Raw genomic sequence first — 23,756 nt, 5'->3', positions numbered from 1 at the left:
TCCGGGACCGAGGGGTCATCTGTGATATGCAAAACATCTTTTATAGCAATAATCATATAATGAATACTTTTTGCCAATTTCGGCTGCAACCTCGCTTCATCATAGCCGACACTGGAGTCAGAATCCGTGTCGGTATCAGTGTCTGCTACTTGGGATAGTGGGCGCTTTTGAGACCCAGAAGGGCCCTGTGACATAGTGAAAGGCAGGGATTGACTCCCTGTATTTCCCCTGGACTCCGCTTTGTCCAACCTTTTGTGTAATAAATTCACATTTGCATTTAAAACATTCCACATATCCAACCAATCAGGTGTCGGCGTTGCCGACGGAGACACCACACTCATTTGCTCCACCTCCTCCCTAGAAGAGCCTTCCGCTTCAGACATGCCGACACAGGCGTACCGACACCCCACACACTCAGGAAAATCTCTAATCTGGAGACAGTTCCCCCAACCAGGCCCTTTGGAGAGACAGAGAGAGAGTATGCCAGCACACACCCAGCGCCAATGACCCTGGAAACACAAGTCCCAGCTATATACAGCGCTTTTTTGTTTTATATATATATATATATATATATATATATATTGACTGTGCCCAAATGATGTGCCCCCCCCTCCTTCAAAGCCCTCTGCCACTGTGTTCAGCAGGGGAGAGTCCGGGGAGCCAGCTTCTCAGCAGCGCGCTGTGGAGGAAATGGCGCTGGTTAGTGCTGTGGGATCAAGCTCCGCCCCCTCAGCGGCGGGCTTCGGTCCCGCTCAAAATACAAAATAACCTGGCGGGGATTGTATATTATACTGCCATAGCTGAATATACCTGTAATGCCAGCCAAGAGGATTATTGCTGCCCAGGGTGCCCCCCCTGCGCCCTGCACCCATCTGTGCCTGTGTGTGTGTGCGGGAGCAATGGCGCGCAGCGTTACCTCAGTGAAGATCCGAAGTCTTCTGCCGCCTGTAAAGTCTTTCTTCTTCGTATACTCACCCGGCTTCAATCTTCCGGCTCTGCAAGGAGGACGGCAGCGCGGCTCTGGGACGAACGGCAAGGGTGAGACCTGCGTTCCGATCCCTCTGGAGCTAATGGTGTCCAGTAGCCTAAGAAGCAGAGCCTATCACTGAAGTAGGTCTGCTTCTCTCTCCTCAGTCCCACGGCGCAGGGACCCTGAAAATAAAAAACCTAACAAAATTCTTTATTACAGAGAAACTCAGGAGAGCTCCCCTGAAAGCACCCAGTCTCCTCTGGGCACAGGATCTAACTGAGGTCTGGAGGAGGGGCATAGAGGGAGGAACCAGTGCACACCCATTCTAAAGTTTCTTTATAGTGCCCATATCTCCTGCGGAGCCCGCCTATTCCCCATGGTCCTTACGGAGTCCCCAGCATCCTCTAGGACGTAAGAGAAAATGAACTGTACTCCATTACATCCATTATAGATACTTCTCACCAGTTAAAATCAATAATTCAGATGTGAATTTATGTATTTTTGTGTATATCTGTTTTTTTCGAGTGGTATGGAACTTTGCCATGAAATTGGGCTTTTTAGGGAGGGAAATGGGCGGTGACAATTATTTACAGATACTTACAGTGCAGCCGGAAAGTATTCACAGTGCATCACTTTTTCCACATTTTGTTATGTTACATCCTTATTCCAAACTGGAATAAATTAATTTTTTACCTCAAAATTCTACACACAATGGGGGTCATTCCGAGTTGATCGCTAGCTGCCGTTGTTCGCAGCGCAGCGATCAGGCTAAAAATCGGCACTTCTGCGCATGCTTATGGTACGCAATGCGCATGCGCGATGTACTTTCACAACAAACGATGCAGTTTCACACAAGGTCTAGCGACCCTTTTCAGTCGCACTGCTGATCGTTTTCGGGGAGTGCGTTGAAAAACGCAGGCGTGTCAGATACAAAGATTGAACTCTTTGGCGTGAATGCAAGCTGTCATGTTTGGAGGAAACCAGCCACCGCTCATCACCAGGCCAATACCATCCCTACAGTGAAGCATGGTGGTGGCAGCATCATGCTGTGGGGATGTTTTTCAGCGACAGGAACTGGGAGACTAGTCAGTATAGAGGGAAAGATGAATGTAGCAATGTACAGAGACACCCTGGATGAAAACTTGCTCCAGAGCGTTCTTGACTTCAGACTGGGGCAACGATTCATCTTTCAGCAGGACAACGACCCTAAGCACACAGCCCAGATATCAAAGGAGTAGCTTCAGGACAACTCTGTGAATGTCCTTTAGTGGCCCAGCCAGAGCACAGACTTGAATTGAACATCTTTGGAAAGATCTGAAAATGGCTGTTCACTGATGCTTCTCATCCAACCTGATGGAGCTTGAGAGGTGCTGCAAAGAGGAATGGGCGAAACTGCCCAAAGATAGGTATGCCAAGCTTGTGGCATCATATTCAAAAAGACTTGAGTCTGTAATTGCTGCCAAAGGTGCATCAACAAAGTATTGAGGAAAGGCTGTGAATACTTATGTACATGTGATTTCTAATTTATTTATTTTTAATAAATTTGCAAAAATCTCCCAAAAACTTTTTTCACGTTGTCATTATGGAGTATTGTGTGTAGAATTTTGTGGGGAAAAATTAATTTATTCCACTTTGTAATAAGGCTGTAACATAACATTTGGAAAAAGTGAAGCGCCGTGAATACTTTCCGGATGTACTGTATATAGTACAGCGCATTTAATTGTGCTTTATAATTGGAAACAACAGTATGGATCTCTTGCACCTAGCATGGGGCTGGTGCAATTGCCGATAATAATGATGATGTTTGCAACAGCTGGTGCTCACCGTGGCAGGGTTCGAATACCAGAGTCAGATGATGAAGGCAGCTAGAGGTAGATCTTGTGCTGGGAAGCTTGGCTAATCAGGTTCTCCCCGAGTTGGGACAATAACATCCAAGGCTTAACACGGCTCCCACTTCTTGCCCTCCTCTTTTCCTGATCAGGCGTGGTGTGTAGACGATGACAGACCAAAGCACACAGCAGTGCAGAGAGAGGTTGGAATGGTGATGCATCAGGCAGTAAGATAAAATTGAGTCCTGGGGACCTAATTGGGTATGACGAAACAATGGGCAAGATAACCACCAATGGTAGTGCCCTATACTCTCATATAGACAAGGCTGTGTTCACACAAATATTGACTATGCATACCTAAAAGTACAGATGGGTCCTCCCTTATCCAACCAGTGATTGCTAATAATCGTGGGTCATTTGCTGCGAATAATGTGCCCATGAACGATCCACAGGATTGCATGGGTGTGTCTGCTTCCACAAACGGGTTGCAGCCAGGTGCAAATAGTTGCAATCACCACTTATTTGCACGTGCAACCTGTTCACTGCTAAGCTTAGGGAGGACTCATATGGAAATCACCATTTTCAAAGGCATGTTTGCACCTAGTATAGGGCAGGTACAGGGGATGATTATGACTTCTAGCAAACCAGGCTAAACGCACTGGTGCGACCGCATCTTGAGCTGCATAGAATTCTGCATAAGGGCTAATTTTTGACCCAGTGTATTTATTTTCAGAAATCGATGCATGACTTACAGTACTTCCAAGTCTTCATCAGGCCCGTTGTCTTTTTCAGCTATCTCCTGACATATACATACTGTAGGTGGATTTTGCAGAACATCTCAGAATCTATAATATACATAGGGATTATTTTTGTTCCTTTACTTTTTAACAAGTCAGAGGAGGAAGGCAAAAGGTCAGTTGACCCCTGGGCACTTTTGTTTGTATAAGATCAGCACTAATAGTAGGCTGATGTTCCAATCAGTCAGAGAATACGGGTAGTCACCAGTGCATTATCCATGTATATATAGTGCTTATGTGGCAATATGAAAGTAGTCAAAGCAAATTTCGCCATAAGGATTAATAAGAGAAGTTAAGCACGGAGAATTTACCTGTGCTATTCCCCACATTCAGTAGCACATATTTTCAGCCCATCCCTGAACCTGTCTACATAGATATACTAATGAAGCCCAAGAGAGAACAAAAATGATACACAGTTTAATAAAGTTTGTTGTATTTGGATATATATATAGCAACACCAGCAAAATATTTAATGTGATTTTGAATCAACCATGTGCCTTTTGTTTCCTTTACTTATAATACAGCTTGATTTTGTCTGTTTATGAAGAACTTTGATACTGTTAGAAATAAAAAAAAGGTATTAAACTGCTGTGTATAAGTGCAATTCATTTTAATATTAGTTATAGCTAAAGAGTTTCTATTAAAGATAAAATCACAGGTATAGGACTTCCGGTGGGTGGGCCTTGCATTTTACTATGGCTCTTCGGACCCCTGCTCCTCCTAAATACTTACTTTAAGGTGTAGCATGAGGGTCTGGTGCAGGACGTTGTGAGGACCCTGTGGGGAGTGTTATTTTGTTCCATCTGACCTCCCCACTCTCTGTTCTCCAGAGTCTGGCCCACGCTACTGGGCTTCTACATACTTACCCATGGATTGTGGATGGCTGTGAATTAGGTGGTTCTCGCTGGGCTGAGACGGCTGCCTGGATCCATCTCCTGCCAGAGGTCCGGCGCACATAGGGGGTTATTCAGACCTGATCGCTGCTGTGCTTTTTTCGCACATCGGTCGATCAGATCTGAACTGCACATGCGTATGCACCACAATGCACAGGTGCGGCGGACCGCAGCACCGGGTATCATTGTCCTAGGACGGGATGGTGCGAAAAAAGCGATCGCAAGATTATAGACAGGAAGAGGCCATTTGTGGGTTGCAACTGACTGTTTTTACAGGAGTGTCCAGAAAAACGCAGGCAGGATCGGGCGTTTTCAGGGAGAGTGTCGATCATCAGGAAACAATTGCAGCGGCAGAGGAAGTCCTGGGCTGAGCAGAGACTGCACAAAATCAGTTTGTGCAGCTCTGCTACACATGCGATTGCACACTTGACCAGTCAATTCTCCCTCTCCCTATAGGTGGCGACTATCTGATCGCAGGGCAGCAAAAATCGCTGCCTAGCGATCAGGTCTAAATTACCCCCATAGTGCCGAGTAGAGAGGAGTTTATTGGGCGGTGACATAAGTGCTCTTGCATGGTGCTGGAGACAGAGAGAGGCACGGCAACTTAGGGACCTGCGTGATACCCCATACATATTTGCCCAACACTGGGACTGCAACCTGCGGCTAGGTGAGTCCATCTCTCAAGTTTTTGCGGAGCTCTGCCTGCAAAAACTTGGATGTGCTGACGGGGACTCTCCAATCTTCTCTACCTTCAACTGGGACAAGGGATTACACTGTCCGAAGCTGCTGGGATCCCAGAGGCATAGAGAGGGGTCTGCGGTGGTGTGACTTATCTGGGATTGGCAACTAGGCTCTAGTTTGGGTGGAGTGTCCAGCTGGTGTCCAATTTTGTGCTCCCTACTCTATTGTCCCCTGGAGACATTAGTTGCTGTGGTGTCCCCGTTTGGTGCCTGCTCTGCTTCACTTACTGAGAGCCAACTGTGGATCAAGTTTTACCTTCCTGGAAAGCCCTGCAGAACTTTTCGTTGGAACTCTCTCTTCAACACGGACTGTAGTAATTTTCCTGGACTTTGCTGAGTTTGTAGTGGGAGGCAGGGCCGCAACTAGGTGTGTGCCACTAGACATAGCGCTGCAAGATAGGGGCGTGCTGTTGCCAGCACTTGTCGATTATCTGTTTTAATTGCTTTTACTTGCCCTTTTTGAAGCCCAGTATCTCCTGACCACCCCTGTCTCTTATCCCCACCCTTTCTATCGCTAATACCTATACAACATTCATGAATTTAATTTGAGAACTCTTTGTTATTCAGCCACACTTTCCTTTATTACATTTCAAGATGCTGACATACCTGAGACTCAAACCCATAACCTGTGGCATTGCAGCAGACAATCTATTCATTGAGCTATCTGCACTTGCATAGAAAGATAGAGAATGCTAAGCTAGAGAATTTTATTTGAAGCTTACCTTGTACTTTTTGAAAAAATAATCAGCATTGCGGCTGAGCAGATGTATGTAGTGTGTGGCTGTAAGAGATTGGATGTGTGGCTGCATACTATATATTGTAAATATGCCCAATTGCAATGATTTTTTTTTTACAAAGTACAACTAGCTTCATATTCTTAGAAATCTCAGTTTTTATTTAGGATCAAATAGGTGAATGAGTAGGGTGTTTGACTGGAATGCAACAGGTTATAGATTTGAATACTGGGTATGGCAATACAACTGAATAACAGCGAGGTCTCAAGTTAAGTGCATATATATTATACTCACACATTTATAGAACGCTGCGAGAAAATGGATTTGGACACAAATCCTCTTTATACCACACCCATGCACTTAACTTGAGACCTCGCTGTTATATATATATAAAAATAATGAGAGAGAGAGAGAGAGATTTAAACAAAATGTGGAAGGAGGCATCATAGCATGGGCTTTCTGGGATCAATTTTGTCATGCCCCTTCCCTATGAGGCATGCGCCATATGTCCCTATTGGAAAAATGAAGGGGGGATTCTCTTTCTGATACTGTACTGGAGCAATGGAGGAGGTTCCATCCTTAGTATCTAATCTAGTGGTGACTGCTACTACAGTGGCAGCAGAGTTGCTTCAACTTTTGATACCTGTCTTTGATATAGGATCTGACTACCGCAGTCTTCTGCTAACCCCCCCCCCCCCCCCTCCCCTCCCCACTTTCCCTCTACTTTTACCAGTCACAACACTTTGGATTATGGGTTGGTTGACTGTAGGTCTAATTCAGTACTTGCGCCCCATACCTACTTGTATGGAAAGTGGCAATATGCCTATTGCTACATTGGTATCTCACCTCTTCCTCGCTAATTAAAGAACTGTTAATCTGTTAATCCCTAGCCTGCTACACATACTTGCCTACCTGACCCTCTCCATGAGGGAGAAAATGCTCTGTTCCTGGACTTTCCTGGTAATGTGTGATTACCATACAGCAATATTTTTTAAAGTTCAGACCAGAACATACTGTCCCATGCATCATCAGAGAACCTTCCAGACGGCATTGGTTTACCAAGAATTTTCTGATCTGATTGCCCAACTATACGAGGCCTTCCTAAGATTTACAACTTTTTACATAAACCCAATCTTGTTATGTATGATCTGCCCCTATTGCAAGGCCTCCTGGGCTCCAAATGATGACAGTTTGCTATGATACCTACTGTACTAGATAATGTCATTTAATGGATATGTTACCTTATGAACCTGACTCATATGCCTTTTATATATTTATAATTTAATTTGTATTGTATTCCTGTTACACGCCGCTAGCGGCTTGTTTGTGTTATTACACTGGAGCAGCTGGAGTCCTGCATGTATCCCTGTGTTCAGCATCAGCTGCTGTATAATTAGTAGTTTGCCTCTGTGGGTCTAGCTGTCCAGCTGCATTGTATCTCCTCATCAGGTGGCTTGGTTTTCTGGCTGTTCTGATTGGGAGTGTCTTCCTTTATATTCATTTCCAGTTCACTCCCAAATTGCTGGTTATAAGTTCTTGCTACATGTGAGAACCTGTCAGTCCTGTGAACTCCAGAAACTCGGATATCCTGTATTGTTAACCTTCCTTTAATTACCTACCGGTAAATCCTTTTCTCGTAGTTCGTAGAGGATACTGGGGTCCACATTAGTACCATGGGGTATAGACGGGTCCACTAGGAGCCATGGGCACTTTAAGAAATTGACAGTGTGGGCTGGTTCCTCCCTCTCTGCCCCTCCTACCAGACTCAGTCTAGGAAACTGTGACCGAGGAGATGGGCATACTTTGAGAGAAGGATAGATAAGGATAGTGGTGAGATTCCAAACCAGCACACACAAACTAGAGGAAAGCCAAGCTAACCAAACTTTAAACCAGGAACAGCAACCGCTGAACAAACAATACTTAACCAAGTAACAGTGCAGGAAGAAACGAAGCACTGGGCGGGCGCCCAATATCCTCTACGGACTACGAGAAAAGGATTTACCGGTAGGTAATTAAAGTCCTATTTTCTGTTACGTCCTAGAGGATACTGGGGTCCACATTAGTTCCATGGGGATGCACCAAAGCTCCCAAACCGGGTGGGAGAGTGCTGAGGTTCCTGCAGAACTGATTGTCCTCTGAGGACCTTCAGTTTGGTCAAAGTACTGAACTTGTAGAACTTAGCAATCGTGTTCGAACCTGACCAAGTAGCTGCTTGGCAGAGCTGTAAAGCCGAGATACCCCGGGCAGCCGCCCAGGAAGAACCCACCGATCTAGTAGAGTGGGCCTGTACAGATTTTGGATATGGCAAACCTGCTGTGAAATAAGCATGCTGGATAGTAAATCTGATCCAGCGTGCAATTGTCTGCTTTGAAGCAGGACTCCCAATTTTATTGGGATCATAGAGAACAAACAGCGAGTCAGATATTCTGTGATGAGCTGTCCGCTTCACATAGATTTTCAAAGCCCTCACAACATCCAAGGACTATGAAGTAGCAGAGGTGTCGGTAACCACCGGAACCACAATAAGTAGGTTGATATGAAACGCAGACACCACCTTTGGAAGAAATAGCTGACTAGTTCTGAGTTCAGCCCTATCTTCATGAAAAATCAAATAGGGGCTTTTGTGAGACAACGCCCCCAGTTCTGACACACACCTCGCAGAAGCCAAGGCCAACAACGTGACGGCCTTCCACGTAAGAAACTTGATGTCAACGTCCTGTAAAGGCTCAAACCATTCTGATTGCAGGAACTACAACACCACGTTGAGATACCAAGGTGCCATAGGAGGCACAAAGGGCGGTTAGATGTGCAGAACCCCCTTCAAATATGTCTGGAAGAAAATGGATAAGGCCAAAATCTGGAATTTTATGGAGCCCAAATGTGGGCCCACATCCACACCTGACGGCAGAAAAAGGAGAAAACGTCCCAGTTGAAATACGACTGCAAGAAATTTCCTGTATTCACACCAAGAGACGTATTTTTTTTCCAAATACGGTGGTAATGTTTAGACGTTACCCCCTTTCTGGCTTGGATCAGGGTTGGAATAACCCCATCCGGGATCCCTTTCTGGGCTAGAATTTGACGCTCAATCTCCATGCCATCAAATGTAGCGAAGGTAAGTCTTGATAGACGAACGGCCCCTGTTGGAGAAGGTCCTCGCGAAGAGGTAGAGACCACGGGTCCTTCAGGAGCATCTCCAGTAGATCCGCATACCAGGCCCTTCTTGGCCAGTCTGGAGCAATGAGAATTACTTGAACCTTTTCCCTTTTTATTCTTTTGAGAATCTTTGGGATCAATGGGAGTGGTGGAAACACGTACACCATCTGGTAGACCCATGGAGTCAGCAGAGAGTCCACCGCCACTGCTTGTGGGTCCCTCAACCTGAAACAATACCGCTTGAGCTTCTTGTTGAGACAATAGGCCATCATGTCGATATGTGGAATTCCCCATCGATGTGTCGAGCACCTGAACACCTCCGGATGAAGGCCCCACTCTCCTGGGTGGAGGTCGTTTCTGCTGAGGAAGTCTGCTTCTCAGTTGTCTACTTCCGGAATGAAGATCGCAGACAATGCCAAAGCGTGTCTTTCTGCCCAGAGGAGAATCCTTGTTACCTCTGACATTGCTGCCCTGCTCTTCGTTCCGCCTTGTCGGTTTATGTACGTTACTGCCGTCACATTGTCCGACTGAACCTGAATGGCTTGATCTTGAAGAAGATGCGATGCCTGTAAAAGGGCGTTGTATATGGCCCTTAGTTCCAGAATGTTGATTGGAAGAATGGCTTCCTAACAGGACCATTTTCCTTGGAACTGTTCCACCTGGGTGACTGCTCCCCAGCCTCTGAGGCTTGCGTCTGTGGTTAGCAGAATCCAATATTGAATCCCGAGCCTTCGGCCCTCGGTCATGTGAGAAGTCTGAAGCCACCACAGAAGAGAAATCCTGGCTTTTGGCGACAGACGGATCCTCTGGTGCATGTGAAGATGCGATACGGACCATTTGTCCAACAGATCCAGCTGGAAGGGCCTTGCGTGAAACCTTCCGTACTACAGTGCTTCGTAAGCGGCTACCATCTGTCCCAGAAGGCGAATGCATAGATGCACCAATGTCTGGGTTTGTCTTAGAACATCCCGCACCATCGACTGGATCACCAATGCTTTCTCTAACGGAAGGAATACCTTCTGCGCCTCCGTATCCAATATCATCCCCAGGATGTAGCTCTGGGCTATAAGATCTTTGACCCAGGGATCCTGGCATGACATTACCCATATGTGACTGAAGAATCTCAAACAGGCTCCCACCTGCCAGTCTTCCAGGCAGTGCGGTCCACCGTCATGCTGAAGGCTTAGAGAAAGCAGAACCGGGGTTCTGTTCCTGTGAACCTGCAGTTGATGGTTTTCTGGGTTTACCTCCATTACCTTTGGTTTTGTTTTTAAACTTTGCTGTCCAAAAGGACTGCAGAGTTGGAGCTGTGTAGGATTTTCTAGCCGGGGGAGCTGCGGAAAGAAGGTATGTCGACTTACCCGCCGTAGCCTTGGATATCCACATATCCAGTTCATCTCCAAAAAGGGACCCACTTCAGTCAGGCTTTCGTGCCCAACACTCCACAGAGATGGCACTGACCAAAGTAGTGAATGATCTAGTCACTGCTAGATCAAAAGGCCATTACACACTACTTATTCTTCTAGATCTCTCTGCTGCTTTTGACACTGTTGACCACTCTCTTCTCATACAAACACTACAATCCCTAGGTCTTCAGGACACAGCCCTTTCTTGGTTCTCATCCTACCTATCTAATCGCTCTTTCAGTGTTCACTTCTCTGATTCTACCTCCTCTTCTCTACCTCTATCAGTTGGAGTACCGCAAGGCTCAGTCTTAGGTCCTCTGCTTTTCTCAATCTATACCTCCTCTCTTGGTAAACTAATCAGCTCCTTTGGATTTCAGTATCATTTGTACGCTGATGATACTCAAATCTACCTATCCTCCCCAGATTTGTCACCACCAGTATTGGCTCGTGTCACTGGATGCCTGTCTGCCATTTCATCTTGGATGTCATCTCGCCACCTCAAACTTAACATTTCCAAAACCGAATTAATTATTTTCCCACCAGCTAAGAGTAGTTACCAACCTGATATCTCTATAACTGTTGACAATGCAACTATCCACCCCACCCCACAAGCTCGTTGCCTAGGTGTCACCCTTGACTCTGAACTGTCCTTTGTTCCACACATTCAATCTGTCTCTAAATCATGTTACATGCACCTTAAAAACATATCCAAAATACGCCCTTATCTTACACAAGACACTGCAAAAACTCTAATCCATGCACTCTTCATCTCCCGCATTGATTATTGTAATAGTCTCCTTACTGGTCTTCCCAAACATAGGCTATCACCACTTCAATCCATTTTAAATGCAGCTGCGAGGCTAATCTTCCTCGCCAGACGTTCTTCATCTGCTGATCCGCTCTGTCAGTCCCTCCATTGGTTACCGGTTTTCTACCGTGTCAAATATAAAATACTTTTACTTACATACAAGGCTATTAACCAAACTGCACCATCATACATCTCCTCACTCATCTCAAAATATCTCCCTACCAGACCTCTCCGCTCTGCACAAGATCTGCGTCTCTCATCCACATGTATTACCTGTTCCCACTCAAAATTACAGGACTTTACCCGGGCTTCACCCACTCTGTGGAATGCACTCCCACGCACAATAAGACTCTCCTTTAGTCTCCAAACCTTTAAACGTTCTCTGAAAACTCATCTCTTCAGACAAGCCTACCAAATTTCAGACCCACACACATAACCTTAACAGCTTCCCTATCAAGTTACATCCCCTCTGTACAGTCCACATAAACTCACATTTTGTCTTCCAACATTGCTGGGTGATCATATCATATTCAACCCATTAAGAACCTAGCAACCTGGGGAACCATTATGTAACAGGTAGCATCTATCCTTGTGTATCAATGCCTATTTCCCTATAGATTGTAAGCTTGCGAGCAGGGCCTTCCTACCTCTGTCTGTCTTTGCCCAGTTTTGTTCTATAATTGTTGTTCTAATTGTAAAGCGCAACAGAATATGCTGCGCTATATAAGAAACTGCTAATAAATAAATAATAAATAAAGGGCTTCACCTGTGAAAGGCAGGCTTTCCACGCCTTTCCTGGAATCCGCGTCTGCAGTCCACTGGCATAGCCACAAGCCCCTGCGTGCTGACACTGCCACGGCAGTGGTGCATGCATTGAGTAAACCAATTTCCTTTATGGCCTCCACCATAAAGTTAGCAGAATCCTGTATATGCTGTAGGACTAAAATTATCTCCCCCCTGGATAAGGAATCTAACCCGTCAATTAGATTACCTGACCATTTAGCAACGGCCCTAGAGATCCATGCACAAGCTATAGTGGATCTCTGGACCACCCCCGCAGCTGTGTACAGAGATTTGAGAGTGGTCTCAATCTTGCGGTCTGCAGCATCCTTCAAGGAAGCTGCCCCATGGACAGGTAAAACTATCTTACGTGACAGCCTAGAAACCGATGCGTCAACTATCGGTGGGTTTTCCCATTTTTTCCTGTCATCCTGAGGAAACGGGAAGGATGTGAGTACCCATTTTGGGACCTCAAACTTCTTGTCAGGATTTTCCCAAGTTGCTTCAAATAGGGAATTTAATTCCTTAGATGCAGGGAAAGTAGCTGGGGATTTCCTTTTCACATTAAAATAAGATTCCTCCTCATCCTCTGATACCTTATCAGGGATATGCAGGACATCTCTAATAGCTTCTATCAGGGCCTGTATACCCTGTGACAAAGCTGCATTCCCCCTCCCAAGTCCACCTCACCCTCCTCCGGGTTTGATACATCATCATCATCATCAGCCTGCATGATTTGGGCCAGAGTACGCTTCTGTGGACAAATGGTAGGGGTCTGAGATGCTGGAATGACCACTGAATCACTATTCATCAGGTCATCAACAGATTGCCATAAGTATTGTGTCTCCTTCTCATTTTGGGATAATTTATTCTAAATATTTGAAATCATCCCTTATGATGAATCTAACCATACTGGTTCAGATCCACTAGCCTGAGAATGTGTACTATCCTGAGTACACGGCAGTGAACCCCCAGATTGAGAAAAACACTCTGCTGTGCATGATACACACTCCTTTGACATAGTAAATGTGAAAGAATACACACACACACACACACACACACACACACAAATAGGGTAAAACACAGTTAACCCACACAGAGCCCTCTAGGAAGACACAAAGTATAATGGAGCCAGCCACGTAGCGCCCCTATAGCTAAAGTACAAATTTAGCTGGGTCGCAAACTAAGTACCCTAAATTGGGTTTAGTATACCAAATATTGCTCCCCCCCCCCCCCCCTTCTATGACCCCCTGGTACCGCTGAGGTGCTTTGGAGTCCTTTTTGAGGAGCTGCGCTTCCCTGCCAGTCTGTCTGTGTATAGCTGCAGAGGGAAAATGACACTGGTGAGCTGCTGGATCTGCTCATAGTGAAGCCCCGTCCCCTTAATGGCGCACGGTCTTCCCGGGTTTTTTTATATTGGTCGAGGTAATTTCTGTTCTACAGTGGGTTAAAAGTTAAAACCCCTGTAGAATTGCTGCCAGTGTGGGTATATGTGTGTTGTGGCTTCAGCTCACCCCTCACAGAGGAACACACAGCACCCTGTATGCCTCTGAAGCCTGGAGCTGCAGCCTGCTTGTCAGTGCTGCACTCCTACCCCTTGTGCTGCCATTACAGCCGGCGACCCACTAACCGGGACGTCGGGCACCTACTCACCACTCTTCTTACTTCTGGCTCTGTTAGGGGAGGCGGCTTGCTGCAGGTCTGTACGCTCGCCGAATAGGACCCTCAGGAGCTCAGTGTCCTGTCAGCGGGGAATGGGACCATTAACCTTAGGGAGGTTGGGCCGTTTCCCCCCCTAAGTCCCACGAAGCAGGCAGTCTGGTGCCACCCAGATCTGCCTGAAAACAATAAAAAGGAAAATAAATGCATAAAACTCTTCAGGAGCTTCCGAAGCGTGACTGGCTGCTCCGGGCACATTTTCTAAACTGAGTCTGGTAGGAGGGGCATAGAGGGAGGAGCCAGCCCACACTATCAATTTCTTAAAGTGCCCATGACTCCTAGTGGACCCGTCTATACTCCATGGTTCTAATGTGGACCCCAGTATCCTCTAGGACGTAAGAGTAATAGAAATATATACATATATATTATCATCACAGGTATAGAGTTCTAATAATATTAGGCCTGATTCATGATTAAAGTAACTGTGCACCTGGACAAACCATGCTGCACTGAGGGTGGGGCAGATGTAACATGTGTAGAACGATTCAGATAAGCAAAATGTTTTAGAATAAGAATACAACACCCACCAACCTTGGCAAAGACATAAAAATGCATTGTCATAAGTGGAGTGGAGTGAGAGCCGGGCACTAACAGATCGAGAAGGCAGGGTGGTCAGGACATGGGAGGGTCATTCCGAGTTGATCGCTCGCTAGCAACTTTTTGCAGTGCAGCGATCATCTCAACCACGGCTAAACTGCGCATACGTATGCACCGCAATGCGCAGGCGCGTCGTACGAGTACAAAGCGGTTTGTTGCTGAGCGATGGATTTAATGAAGAATCCATTCGCACAGCCAAACGCACGGTGATTGACAGGAAGAAGGCGTTTATGGGTGTCAACTGACCGTTTTCAGGGAGTGGTTGGAAAAACGCAGGCGCGACCAGGCGTTTGCAGGGCGGGTGTCTGACGTCAAATCCGGACCACACACGCTGAAATGATCGCAAGGGCTGAGTAAGTCTAGAGCTACTTAGAAATTGCACAAAATGTTTTTGGCACTCTTGGCAGCACAAGCGTTCGCACACTTGCAAAGTGAAAATACACTCCCCAATAGGCGGCGACTATTTGATCGCAAGCCAGCAAAAAGTTGCTAGTGAGCGATCAACTCGGAATGACCCCCATGGTTTGTTCCAGGTAGAAAGTTACTTGCTCCCTTTTGCTTTACTCCTAATTCAGAATCAGTCCCATAATGTGAAGGATATATAATACAGTGCAATGTTTGAGGGGAACATACAACAGCAGCCCATCTTTACGATAAATATTGATATATTCTTTGTATCATAAGCAGTGGCGGTTGCTAACCTGGGGCTGCAGTGCAGAATAAAACTATTAGAGGGGAGCCGGATAAAACATAACCACTAACTACATCTGTAAACATTTTTTTAAATATTGGTGGGTGTCTGCGGGTACACTTAGTGGTTATGTTTTGTCTGTCTCCCCTCTGCTAGTTTTGGTCTGCTCTGGAGCCCTGCGTTGGAAACAGCCCCTGATTACAAAATTTTCTGTCAATTTGTATTATAATAATTGCACAATTATTCTCATAATTAGCTTCATCAATTGAAGAATATATAATTCCCGGTTGTGCTTACACGGTAATGCTTTGATTTTCATAGAAGTAATATCATCTGGATGTAATTAGTTACCCATCAAGTTGTTATAGTAACATAGAGAGTAATACACTGTATACGACATATCTTAATCCTCTAAATTCAATGTATATTGTTAAAGAGCTATGGTAAGTTTGAAATGTATTAATCATCTATATGTCAGCATACAGAGGAGAATATGTGACTAACATCAATCCTTTGAGATGATATCTTAATTAAAACTGCTTAATTAAAACACCTGTAAGAAAAGTATACATTTTAGTGAAAGTTATCCTAAAAGACGTTATTGTTTTACACATTCAGGAAAAAAAAACTTGATACAAAAGAATCTCATGTGTATCAAACATTTGTAATAACAAATAATTCTATTTCTCTTAGTTTGTAGGGAAGCATAAATAGAACAAATACAGTATTGGGTCAATTAAATTAGCCGCAAGCGGGGTAAAATGTAATTGCAGCAGCAGCAGCTGATCTCGCTCCCATCTCTCCCTGAACTCACATATTTTTGTACATAGATCTATTGAACTGCATATAAAAAACAGCAAGGCAGGGGCTACTGAAAGCGCGTTACAACAAGCCAACTCACAGCTAATTAAATTTACCCCAGTGCATGCTTAGAATACAATAAAAAAAAGAGAATTTTCCTAACGTGCACAGGTGGGGGAAAAAAATCTTAATTAAAATAAAATTTTACTTACCGGTAAATCTATTTCTCGTAGTCCGTAGTGGATGCTGGGGACTCCGTAAGGACCATGGGGAATAGACGGGCTCCGCAGGAGACATGGGCACTTTAAGAAAGAATTTAGATTCTGGTGTGCACTGGCTCCTCCCTCTATGTCCCTCCTCCAGACCTCAGTTAGAGAAACTGTGCCCGGAAGAGCTGACAGTACAAGGAAAGGATTTTGGGAATCCAGGGTAAGACTCATACCAGCCACACCAATCACACCGTATAACTTGTGATAACTTTACCCAGTTAACAGTATGAACAATCACAGAGCATCAGATAAACTCTGATGCAACTATAACATAACCCTTATTTAAGCAATAACTATATACAAGCATTGCAGAAGAAGTCCGCACTTGGGACGGGCGCCCAGCATCCACTACGGACTACGAGAAATAGATTTACCGGTAAGTAAAATCTTATTTTCTCTAACGTTCTAGTGGATGCTGGGGACTCCATAAGGACCATGGGGATTATACCAAAGCTCCCAAACGGGCGGGAGAGTGCGGATGACTCTGCAGCACCGAATGAGCAAACACAAGGTCCTCCTCAGCCAGGGTATCAAACTTGTAGAACTTTGCAAAGGTGTTTGAACCTGACCAAGTAGCCGCTCGGCAAAGCTGTAATGCCGAGACCCCTCGGGCAGCCGCCCAAGAAGAGCCCACCTTCCTTGTGGAATGGGCCTTAACTGATTTAGGCAGCGGCAACCCAGCCGCAGAATGGGCCTGCTGAATCGTGTTACAGATCCAGCGAGCAATAGTTTGCTTTGAAGCAGGCGCCCCAAGCTTGTTGGAAGCATACAGGATAAACAAAGATTCTGTCTTCCTGACCTTAACCATTCTGGCTACATAAACCTTCAAAGCCCCGACTACATCCAGTGACTCAGAATCCTCCAAGTCAGTAGTAGCCACAGGCACCACAATAGGTTGGTTTATATGAAAGGATGAAACCACTTTCGGCAGAAATTGTGGGCGGGTCCGCAATTCTGCTCTATCCGCATGGAAAACCAGATAAGGGCTTTTATGTGACAAAGCCGTTAATTCTGACACACGCCTAGCCGAAGCCAAGGCTAATAGCATGACCACCTTCCACGTGAGATATTTTACTTCCACCGTTTTGAGTGGTTCAAACCAGTGTGATTTCAGGAAACTCAACACCACGTTAAGATCCCAAGGTGCCACTGGAGGCACAAAAGGGGGCTAAATATGCAGCACTCCCTTTAGAAACGTCTGAACTTCAGGCAGAGAAGCCAGTTCTTTTTGAAAGAAAATGGATAAGGCCGAAATCTGAACCTTAATGGAACCCAATTTAAGGCCCAAAGTCACTCCCGACTGTAGGAAGTGAAGGAAAAGGCCCAGCTGGAATTCCTCCGTAGGGGCATTCCTGGCCTCACACCAAGCCACATATTTTCGCCATATACGGTGATAATGTTGAGCCGTCACATCCTTCCTAGCCTCTATCAGCGTAGGAATGACCTCATCCGGAATGCCTTTTCTGCTAGGATCCGGCGTTCAACCGCCATGCCGTCAAACGCAGCCGCGGTAAGTCTTGGAACAGACAGGGCCCCTGTTGCACAAGTCCTGTCCTACAGGCAGAGGCCACGGGTCCTCTGTGAGCATTTCTTGCAGATCTGGATACCAAGTCCTTCTTGGCCAATCCGGAACAAAGAGTATTGTTCTCACTCCTCTTTTCCTTATGATTCTCAGCACCTTGGGTATGAGAGGAAGAGGAGGAAATACATAGACCGACGGGAACACCCACGGTGTCACCAGTGCGTCCACAGCTATCGCCTGAGGGTCTCTTGACCTGGCGCAATATCTCTGCAGCTTTTTGTTGAGGCGGGATGCCATCATGTCCACCTGTGGCAGTTCCCACCGACTTGCAATCTGCATGAAGACTTCTTGATGAAGTCCCCACTCTCCCGGGTTGAGGTCGTGCCTGCTGAGGAAGTCTGCTTCCCAGTTGTCCACTCCCGGAATGAACACTGCTGACAGTGCGCTTACGTGATTCTCCGCCCAGCGAAGAATTCTGGTGGCTCCTACCATCGCCACCCTGCTCCTTGTGCCGCCTTGGCGGTTTACATGAGCCACTATGGTGATATTGTCTGACTGAATCAGAACCGGTTGGTCGCGAAGCAGGGACTCCGCTTGACGTAGGGCGTTGTATATGGCCCTTAGTTCCAGGATGTTGATGTGAAGGCAAGTCTCCTGACTTGACCACAGCCCTTGGAAATTTCTTCCCTGTGTGACTGCTCTCCACCCTCGGAGGCTTGCTTCCGTGGTCACCAGGACCCAGTCCTGAATGCCGAATCTGCGACCTTCGAGAAGGTGAACACTCTGCAGCCACCACAGGAGAGACACCCTGGCCCTGGGGGATAGGGTGATTAACCGATGCATCTGAAGATGTGATCCGGACCACTTGTCCAGTAAGTCCCATTGGAAGGTCCTCGCAGGGAACCTGCCGAAGGGAATGGCCTCGTATGATGCCACCATCCTTCCCAGGACTCGAGTGCAGTGATGCACTGACACCTGTTTTGGTTTTAATAGATTCCTGACCAGTGTCACGAGCTCCTGAGCTCTCTCTATCGGGAGATAAACCCTTTTCTGGTCTGTGTCTAGGATCATGCCTAGGAGAGGCAGATGAGCTGTAGGAACCAACTGCGACTTTGTAATATATAGAATCCAGCCGTGTTGCCGTTATACTTCCAGAGAAAGTGATACGCTGTTCAGCAACTGCTCTCTTGATCTCGCTTTTATGAGGAGATCGTCCAAGTATGTGATAATAGTGACATCTTGCTTCCGCAGGAGCACCATCATTTCCGCCATTACCTTGGTGAATATTCTCGGGGCCGTGGAGAGACCAAACGGCAACGTCTGAAATTGGTAATGACAATCCCGTACCGCAATTCTGAGGTACGCCTGATGAGGTGGATAAATGGGGACATGAAGGTATGCATCCTTTATGTCCAGAGTCACCATAAAATCTCCCCCTTTCAGGCTTGCAATGACCGCTCTTAGCGATTCCATCTTGAACTTAAACCTTTTCAGGTATATGTTCAGGGATTTTAAATGCAATATGGGTCTGACCGAACCGTCTGGTTTCGGGACTACAACATGGTCGAATAATAACCCCCTCCTTGTTGAAGGAGAGGAACCTTGACCACCACCTGTTGAAGATACAATTTGTGAATTGCAGTTAACACTGTTTCCCTCTCGTGGGGGGAAGCCGGCAGGGCCGTCGGTGAGGGGGCATCTTCTCAAAGTCCAGCTTGTATCCCTGAGACACAATATCTATTGCCCAGGGATCTAACAGGGAGTGAACCCACTTGTGGCCGAACTTACGAAGGCGTGCCCCCACCGGGCCTAGCTCCGCCTGTGGAGCCCCAGCGACATGCGGTGGATTTTGTAGAGGCCGGGGAGGACTTCCTGGGAACTAGCTGTGTTGTGCAGCCTCTTTCCTCTGCCCCCGCCTCTGGCAAGAAAGGACGCACCTCGGACTTTCTTGTTTCTTTGTTCGAAAGGCTGCATTTGATAATGTCGTGCTTTCCTAGGCTGTGCAGGAATATAAGGCAAAATATCAGAATTACCAGCTATAGCTGTGGAGACGAGGTCCGAGAACCCTTCTCCACACAATCCTCAGCCTTCCATATGCCTCTTAAGTCGGCATCATCTGTCCATTGCATATTCTACAGGACTCGTCAAGCAGAAATCGACATAGCTTTGACTCTAGGACCCAGTATACTCATGTCTCTTTGGGCATGTTTTATATATACATATGTCTCTTAAGACAGCATCTTTAATATATATATCTCTATATATACATAAGGTACCTGTCCACGCTGCCACAGCGCTATAAACCCATGCCGACACAATCGCTGTTCTGAGTAGTGTACCAGAATGTGCGCGCTATCTGTAGGATCCCTGAGAATAGCTGTTACGTCAGGGCTACCTTTTGGGCAAAAGTGACACCCTAGGGGAAGATTCCCATCATATCCTGGCCCTAGTGGGGAAAGGATACTGCCTGAGAATTCTTTGTGGGAAACTGCAGTCTCTTGTCTGGAGATTCCCGCTCTTTTTCATCATGAGAGGAGGGAAATTTACCTCAGCTTTCTTCCCCTTAAACATGTGTACCCTTGTGTCAGGGACAGATGAGTCATCAGTGATATGCAAATCATCTTTTATTAAAATAATCATATATTGAATACTTTTCTGCCATTTTGGCTGTAACTTTGCATTATCGTAGTCGACACTGGAGTCAAACTCCGTGTCGATATCAGTGTCTATTATTTTGAATAGTGAGCATTGAGAGACTCTGAAGGTCTCTGCGACATAGGGACAGACATGGGTAGATTTCCTGTCTGTTCTCTAATCTTTTGTGCAATAAATTCACCTTAGCACTTAATTACACATATCCAAACAGGTGTCGGCGTTGTCGACGGAGACACCCTCTCACACACATATTTGCTCCATCTCCTCCTTAGGAGAGCCTTTTACCTCAGACATGAGCGAGTATGCCAGCACACACCCCAGCGCTATTAACCCAGGAATAACACAGTAACTTAATGTTAATCCAGTAGCTGCTGTTTATATTGATTTTTGCGCCTAATTATGTGCCCCCCCTCTCTTTTTACCCTCTTTTACCGTGTAACTGCAGGGGAGAGACTGGGGAGCTTCCTCTCAGCGGTGCTGTGGAGAAAAAACATGGCGCTGGTGAGTGCTGAGGAAGAAGCCCCGCCCCCTCGACGGCAGGCTTCTGTCCCGCTTTCATGTACAATTTTGGCGGGGGCTCATACATATATACAGTGCCCAACTGTATATTATGCAAACTCAAAGAGGTCTCTAATTGCTGCCCAGGGTGCCCCCCCCCCCCCCTCCCCCTGCGCCTTGCACCCTTACAGTGACCGGAGTATGTGGGTGTAGTGTGGGAGCAATGGCGCACAGCTGCAGTGCTGTGCGCTACCTCATATGAAGACAGGAGTCTTCTGCCGCCGATTTCGAAGTCTTCTTCCTTCTTTCACCCGGCTTCTGTCTTCCGGCTCTGCGAGGGGGGGCGGCGGCGCGGCTCCGGGATCGGACGACAAAGGGTGAGATCCTGTGTACGATCCCTCTGGAGCTAATGGTGTCCAGTAGCCTAAGAAGCAGGACCTATCTTCAGAGAGTAGGGCTGCTTCTCTCCCCTCAGTCCCACGATGCAGGGAGTCTGTTGCCAGCAGAGCTCCCTGAAAATAAAAAACCTAACAAAATACTTTCTTATAGCAAGCTCAGGAGAGCTTACTAAGTAGCACCCAGCTCGTCCGGGCACAGATTCAAACTGAGGTCTGGAGGAGGGACATAGAGGGAGGAGCCAGAGCACACCAGAATCTAAATTCTTTCTTAAAGTGCCCATGTCTCCTGCGGAGCCCGTCTATTCCCCATGGTCCTTACGGAGTCCCCAGCATCCACTAGGACGTTAGAGAAATAGGTATTACACCCTGAATGATGTTTCTCAAATGTATTGCTGGATGGTACAATTGGAGAAAGTTATAATAAACTACATCATCTATAAATTAGTTCTGTCTGCTGTAGACTGAGATCACAGGATGGTTTTACAATTGTGTCATGGACAATCCATCATGCTGGAAAAATTCAAATACTCTCAGGCTAAGCCCACCTTCTAAACACACTAATTCTAGATCACAGAAGATGGGCTGCAGCACACACATTTGAGCAGGACAAGGCACACAGTATATTTGATGACGCGCGTTTTACTGTTAGTTACTTTTACAATGACAGTATTACAGAATCAGCATCAGAGTCAGAGTATTGATAAATTGTGTCAATAACAGGTTCCATTCCTATAATAATTGGTAATAGAAAATCATTATCACAGCTGGAATTTAGAATTGCAACAGGACGTAGTTTAGTCTAACTGTAAGGGGTTTATGAATTGTCAGTTTTGCCATGGGATTTAGAGCACCTAATTTTTTTTAAGGCAGTATATACAGTATCAAGCCACTTTCATTGACACCATGTAATTGCTAATATTTACAATGCTGAGACCTTTTACGTATGTTATTATATATTATTTAAGTGCAAACACATTCCATGAACTTATGTTACAAACATGAAGTTTCAGCATTAAGCTGCGTTGGACAGATCTGACACCATGCTCCGTTGCTCTTGGCTCAACAAACCAGTTCCTAATTTGTGGTATCTATATGGTATCCAAAACTCTATTAAATGACCAGCTCTGCATGGTGGGCAGTTTGACTATGTTAAAATGGAGCTTGTAGATCAAAAGGAGGGTGTGACCAGAATGAAATACCTCTACATACTGTAAAACAAAAGCAGTGGCCAAAGTCTGATTACCAACACTTTTGAAGACAATGCAACAAACAGGTTCTACTGTATCAAAATAACAAATAATGTCAAAAAGAAGGAAGGGTAAGCTTCTGGGCTGTACCGCTGCATATCTGTACAATCATAAATTCATAAATTACTCCAGTGTGTTACAGAATGTTATTAGGGTTTTACCAATAACTTCTACTTACATTCATACCAAAAGCATAGGTATAGATTCTTCTAAATTCAAACTTGCTTTCATGATGCGATTCATGGCACCATGGCCCTTGCAAGTTCCCACTGGAACTCTTCACCCACCTCCCCCTTTCCTGGGTCTCAATAATAGGAGCCCCACTAGTACCTCTTTTCCACTGCTTGAACGCTCACCAACACAGGTTTTTGCTTAGTGGCAAAGGGCCCATAAAAACCCCCAGTTCCATCTTGCAGGGTTGGACCCTGGAAGGATCCAGGTTAAGGGGCAGTGTAAATGGGTAAGCCAGGTCATCCAACCCGGGACCCATTTACAGCATGGTGATTGGCAGAGGTGGCTCCAACCTAAATTGAAGTAGGGGGGCTGCCGCTACCCCCATGGCCGGAGAGTAGACAGATCTGGCAGGTGCCAGGACCAGCGCATGCGCAGATGCCACAGTGCGACTGCGCATGCAGAAACCCCTGGCTTCTATGACCTGCATCGACTGCAGCCGATAGAAGCCAGATTGGGCTGCGCTGAAGGCTTATCGCTGCCCGGTCTACAATCTCCGAGGGAGGAAACACCGCCCAGTCCTGCAGCTTGTAGGTTAAATCCGCCACTGGTTATTGGTTTAAAATGAGTTCCACATGGTGTCTGTAGACAGCTGTCACGGGGAGGGAGAGATTACAGCCTCCCCATATGGTCCATGCCAATACAGTTTTTCCCCATCCCTGCTTCATAAGGGGAGTCTGTAATCTCTTTCTGCCTTGCCCCCAGTAACAGCGCTTGTGACTGCAGACACCCTTCCAACACCCTCCAGGACGGACAACCATCTACCTCTGGAGGTCCGTCCCGGTCCAGTGTTCATGGGAGATCTGGAGTTTCTGGCTCTTGGAGATGACGTCATCTCCAAGCAACAGCACTGCACCCGTGTGCCGTGTGAATGGCACCGATATGGGGCACCGCAGTAGGAACAGGGTAAGTCCCGGCTTGGAACTGTGGTGGTCATTCTGTGTTGTTCGCTCGCTAGCTACTTTTAGCAGAAATGCAAACACAAAGCCGCCACCCTCTGGGAGTGTATCTTAGC

The 23,756-nt window shown here is 46.2% G+C and overlaps 1 protein-coding gene across 4 annotated transcripts in view; it reads right to left on the bottom strand.

The window, feature by feature from the left end:
- Positions 1-23,756, bottom strand: part of ARSK (arylsulfatase family member K) — a 251,854-nt gene that overhangs the window by 19,331 nt on the left and 208,767 nt on the right. Inside the window, exon 8 of one of the 4 annotated variants that reach the window (XR_010247578.1) lies at positions 2,795-3,052. The exons of the other annotated variants lie outside the window; for them this stretch is intronic. The gene's annotated coding sequence lies outside the window, so the exon portion shown is untranslated. The remainder of the gene's footprint in view (positions 1-2,794; positions 3,053-23,756) is intronic. 4 annotated transcript variants of the gene reach the window in all.

Source organism: Pseudophryne corroboree, chromosome 1 (assembly GCF_028390025.1).
Source record: "Pseudophryne corroboree isolate aPseCor3 chromosome 1, aPseCor3.hap2, whole genome shotgun sequence".
In the NCBI taxonomy this organism is placed as follows: domain Eukaryota; kingdom Metazoa; phylum Chordata; class Amphibia; order Anura; family Myobatrachidae; genus Pseudophryne; species Pseudophryne corroboree.
This window is presented reverse-complemented; position numbering and strand designations above follow the sequence as displayed.